This window comes from Ambystoma mexicanum, chromosome 1p, assembly GCF_040938575.1.
Source record: "Ambystoma mexicanum isolate Mex_15411 chromosome 1p, UKY_AmexF1_1, whole genome shotgun sequence".
Classification (NCBI taxonomy): Eukaryota; Metazoa; Chordata; class Amphibia; order Caudata; family Ambystomatidae; genus Ambystoma; species Ambystoma mexicanum.
In genome coordinates this window covers 973,992,599-973,998,833 of record NC_090921.1, presented here as the reverse complement: position 1 = coordinate 973,998,833, position 6,235 = coordinate 973,992,599, and positions in this window count along the sequence as shown.

The window sequence follows — 6,235 nt, the reverse complement described above, 5'->3', positions numbered from 1 at the left end:
CCAGGCAACCACCTTGCCCTACCAAAAAAGCTATATCCAGCCCCTCCCAGGCCCAATGATGACGATAGTATCCCCATAGTGAAGGACCCCTATATGAACTGGGCCCTTATCAACAATAGGTCCCTACCTGCGCATGTATTAGAACTCCGAAAAATAAAAGGGATTGCAGAATCAATGTGGAAAAAAAAGCTCCAGCACCCTAAAGCATCTAAACAATACAAGCAAGCAATTATCTCAGCAAAATCCTCCTCCTACAGCACGAGAATTTCCAATGCCAAGTCAGACACCAGAGAGATCTTTACCATCATTAGGGAACTTAAAACTTCTGCTACCTTCCCCCCTGCTTGCCCTAGGATGAAGCCTGGTGCACGAATATTCAAACTGCCATGCTCAAGAAAATTGACACTCTTAACAAAAATATCCTTACCTATCAAGCTAGCAGACAAGCTCCTCCCTGAGTGTCAGTCACTGCCATCACCCCCAGCCCCCTGAGCTCCACCATTCCACAGTTTCACTTCAAGGAAATCACTAAGTCACAAGTCTCATCCATCATTAAGAACCTAAAACCCTCTAGGTGCAAAGTGGTCCTCTGTCCTGCAACTATCATCAAGGACTGTTTAGAAGTCTTAACCCCTTTCATCACTACCTTTATCAATGCCTCTTTTTCCACAGGAATAGTGCCCCCCAGTCTTAGGAAAGCTTGGGTACTTGTTAGACTCTGCCACTCCCAACAACTATAGGCCCATTACCACGGTACTCTTCTTACTTAAAGTCTTAGACAGACTGCCAATTTACAAGTGCAGCATTACCTAGAAACTAACCATATCCTGGGAATGCGCCAGCATTGCTTTCACCCTGGCCATGTTACAGAATCAGCCCTGCTTGACTTATAAAACCAGATAGATGAGATCAGGAACCAGGGCAAACCCGCCCTCCTCCACCTTCTTGATTTATCGACAGCGTTTGACTTGGTCGGCCATAAAACCGTGTGTCACCATTTAGAAACCTCTGCTAACTTCTCCCAGGAAGCCACAACATGGATTGCCTAATTTCTAGAAGGGAGAGTCAAGAGAGTAATTGCCGAGAACGCCTGCTCCTCACCAACCCATATCCCACGCAGGGTGCCACAAGGACCCTGCATACCCCCCACACTCTATAGCATCTTCACCAGACCTCTCTTTGACATTTTGGACTCCATCAGCATATTGTACACCAACTATGCCGATGACACATAAATCTTCCTTCCATTCATGGGTTACTATGATGAAGACTCCAATACCCTCAATGCCGCATATGCCACCATTCAGCGCTGAATGGCGGCAAACCATCTCTGCCTGAATGGGGACAGCACAGAGATCCTGCTGGTAGCCCCCTCTGCGGTGCTAAAAAAACTCAATGGCTAATATTCTGAGTTCCTCATCAACGACATCTTGGTCCTTGTCTCTTCCTCAATGAAGACACTAGGGGCCTGATTCATGGAAGTGTTTTATAATGGTGCAATCCCATAGGAAAATGTTCCATGAATCAGGCCCTAGATGTCTACCTTGACGCCACACTATCACTGACCCGCCAAGTGACTGCCATCGCCTCCTCCGGATCCTACACTACCAAACTGCTAAATGCCTCTTGACCCTTTCGATACACAGATATTTGCCTAACTATCGCATGTGCAGTCATAGGTTCCAGGCTGGACTATTGTAACATCCTCTTTGCTGGTACCTCATCCAAAAACCTTAGAAAGATGCAAGTCATACAAAACAATGTGATTCTGAGCAGCCCTTAACATTCCCAAAAGAAAACACATCTCTGCAGCTAGGAAAGCAGCACACTGGCTACCCATTTGCGAACGTACTATCTTTAAAACCTTGTCCATTACCCACAATTGCCTCTCCAACTCTGCCCCTCCATACTTCTCCCAGAAAATCTCCAGAGCCCACTCATCCAGGCCAACAAGAACCCCTTACGTTCACTGCCTAATCCAGCCTAAAGTCAGATACTCTAAAGCCAGTATTTCAAGCTCCCCCTATATCACAGGCAAGCAATGGGACTCCCTGCCTCCTACCCTCAGAGCTGAACCATCATACGGGGTATTCAGGAAATTTGCCTAGTGTGATCTGATCTTCGCTCTTCGGACAAGAATCCTGCAATTCAATATCCTCCCGAAGATTCACAAAAGTCTACAAAAATACCTGGCAGGACCAATTGTATCAGGAATAAACTCGGTGCTTGAGCCCCTCTCGCAGTTTGCAGATGTATATCTTAGGCCTTTTGTGAAAGAGATGAGATCGTACATACAAGATACTACTGCAGTGATCCAATCAGTAGAAGGTCTAGAATTTGACACCACAAAAGAAATGCTACTTAGTCTAGATATCACTACATTATATATGATGGTTCTTCAAGAGAACACTTTGAGAATGTTGGAAGAACTACTGTATTTGAAACGAACAAACGTTACCCTTAACTCCTTAATACTATTGTGTGTCGAAATGAAATTATCAGAAAACTACTTTAGGTTTCTGGATCATTTTTATCACCAGATTCACAGGACCGCTATGGGTACCACAGTGACACCTAGTGTAGCCAATTTATTTGTAGAGATGATGGAAGAATATGCTTACAATCCCTTCTTTCTGAGAGGAACTTCTTTCTGAGATGAACTACAATCCCTTTAACAAAAGAATAAGAGTTTGGAAATGCTATGTTGATGATGTGTTGGTCATCTGGTCAGGTAACAGTGAATAGGAAGTGAAGGAATTCTTGTGTTGGCTGAATGCACAAGATAGATATTTACAATATACAGGGAATTTGAATAGTTATCAAACAAACATTTTGGATGTGACCATCTATGTGGACAAACTCACAAAATTCCTAGCCATTGAACCCTTTCACAAAAAAATGGATAAGAAATGACTATTGCAGTATACCAGCTTTCATCCTTGCCATATATTACAGACTTGGCCATTTGGACAATTTCTTAGGCTTACATGTAATAGCTCTACTTGAAATGACTTTGAAAATGAGATGGAGAAACTTAAGAATGAAGTAATTAAATGAGGGTACCAGAGATGTCTCGTGAAGCAGTCATGTAAGAGGGCCAAGAACAACACCAGAGCAGTGATTCTTCAGTATGCTGGAAAAGATAAGGGAGGCTCAGATAAATTGGTGATTATGAGTACGTTTACTGATCTTTCAAATACCGTAAAGAGAACAATTGAAAAATGTGAAGATTTTAAGAGGTGGAAAATGTTCATTAGAACCTCGGATGATAGAATTCAAAAGAAGAATCAATCTAAAAGATCAGTTGATGAGAAATGGCGTACAGGTTAAGATTCAGAAACAAAGGAATCTACCCGAAAACAGGTGTTTACCTAGACCAACAGGCCACATACCATGTGGGAGTTGCAAATGTTGCAGTCAAACAATCAGAAGTCTGGAAGTGGCGTCAGTTGTCCCTGACCAATTGTAATTCTGAGATGGTGGTGTACACCGTGTGATGTCCTTGCCCATTGCTTTACATTGGGGAAACAGAAAGGAAGATAAAGACAAGAATTACAGACATAAGAGCTGTAACAACATCATATCAGCGCCATTAGTTGAACACTTTCAGGCAATAAAACATAAATGTGATGACTTGAAACTGGCTGTCCAAGGTTGAAAAAGGAAATAATGTACAGCAGGAGCATCTACTAAGAAAAGATCAGGACATTATTTTCCTGATATGCTCTGACCAGACAGGTCTGAATGAATGCATAGAATGGCATAAAATCAGGGCCTGATACCACTTGATTTTTTAGGGTAAGGCACATCAATCGCCTGTACTTTGCCACTACCCAACCCTACTAAAAACTCACACCACTCAAACTCTGAACTAAACACAACACATACCTCTGCAGCACAACAAACCGCATGCACTTCACTGCACCACAACAATGAAGCAAACCACAGATAGCCTCGCCCAACAGCACATAGCAGCTACCAACCGAAAAATACATCTACGCTCAATGAACAGTGTCAATTTAACTGAAGCTGCCAACAGCACGTCACAGCTCACTTGCTCTTTTCTCCCGCTCAGTCCTACTAAATCACCTCCACTTGCTTTATATATCCGTCAGAGTGCCAAGAAAATCATGCGGTGGAACAGTATGTGGTATAAGAACCTTTAACATAGCATAACATAGATTCAGAATGCGTTTGAATTTTAGTATTGGGAGGATGTTTGTATGAACATCATAGTAACATTTAGACCACATCCACAGTATATTCTACAGAATCATGTGATAAAATTAGTATATATCTTGAGTCAGTGAATGAATCATCGTTCATCTATCACATATCTCTGTGTTTACTAGAGAATTGCAACTGTTAATGTGTAAATGCTATGATGTCATCACGTAAATGTTTCATCGCAGATGAGGAAATACTGCTTAAAACCTGTACTGCTGGCATCCCCAAATAGATTGGCAGCACTGATATGATGCTGATGGTCTGAAAGACGGGAGTGGTCCTGAGTACAGCGACATAGATACAGCTTAGCTGAGTGAGCTCCCGGCGTTCTGTTGCAGAACAGCTTTTGCCAGATCGAGACAAAAAAAGCTATTGCAATTGACTAGAGTGCAGGAATACAAAGTGAGTAGTCAACAGGCATTCAATCACCAGGTAGCGTTTGAAAGATCAGTAGTAAGTAGTTTATTATGTACACAGGACAATAAATGAATGGAACATATTTATAATCTAGGTTGTAAGATGAGAGGCTCAGGCTCTGTTGGGTAAAATGGAGGTAACTATGCAATCTGGATAAAGATGATGAGGTAATTTTGATGCATTTAACTAAGAGTTTGTTGTTGTATGTTGTCCAGGAGTAGGACGAGACAATGATGTTGTATTGTTTTGTTTGCAGCCTGTGGTTTTAAAGCATAAGAACCACTACAAACAAGTGATAGGAAACATTGTTTTGTTGCTGAATAAGACAGCTCCTATTGAACCACGAATGTTGGAATTTATGCAAGGATTATAGTAAAGTGAGGGATGAAGAGTGTGGTGCCCTTGGTGGTGCAGCGCAGTACAATAAGAAAATAAATCTCATACCGTAAAGGTGAAAATATAAGAAAAACAGTTTAGTTAGAGGGTCATCCCTAGTAATTGGAAGTAAAATATTAGTCCCTGAAGAAGTTCTGTGATTTAGTCAGTCGAAAAGGTATGAAACATGTGGGGCACAAGATTTGAGAACATATTGTGATTCTCTGTTTAGGTTTAACTAGGTTGGCATACTGTGAGCAAATTGTTTTTAAGTGAACTGAATTTTTCACAGAATGCACTCTATGTGAAGCGGTATGTAATGATGTGTTTACAAGCACAAGAGCATTTTGGAGGAATGCACATGTGCTTTAATGAGGATGGTGTTTACATGTTATATCTCTAATATTTCTATGGTTTTAAATCTGTGTATTCGTTTTTATGATGTGTTGCTATTTTGAAGTTGTGATATTTATGTAAATGCATCGTTGTTGATGAGATGACTGTACCTAGCTTCATAATTGTTGACAAAAAAGAGGCACATGCTGACAGAGTATTTGAGAATAAAGATGTATTAATGATGTAGAGCTGTGTTAGCCAATTATTGCGGCAGCACCTAGAGAGACGTAGCTTTTGGTGTCTGATTGCTTGGTTATAGACCAGGTTAAATCTACCCTCTGTACACAAATAACCCTGGCGTCTCACGCATTGTTTATGTGTGATTGAATATCTAGCCATTGTTCCCAAATTTTTGCGGGTTCAACTTGGTAGTGCTGAACCGCATGTCCACCAAAATTAAGTAGAACAATTGGTGTCTTAAAGCATATGAACAGTTAAGTCACATTCCGCTCCTCTTCACAGTGCATAATTGTGAGCTGTGGAAAGAGCTTTCAGGTTCAGTTGCTTGGACCACTGTTAAATGACAAGGAGTCAACTAGAAGGCGCCTCATAAACGGCATCTCAGAAGGTTGTATCAAGCATGAATTTAAGATTAATTGAGCTAATATAGTGTTAAAATGTGTTGCTGAAATGGCCGTTTCAAGCCAATGAAAACAGCAACCTGTCCAAATGTCACTGTCAAGCACATGGTTTGACGAGCTTCGGCAGGAGACCTTTCTCATTTGGAGCTTTCGATTAAGGGGCGACATGCTGTTTTTCTTTGGACCTCTCCAAAATGCTCCTATGCTCTGATAAGTAGAAGGCTGAGCCATGCTAGTAG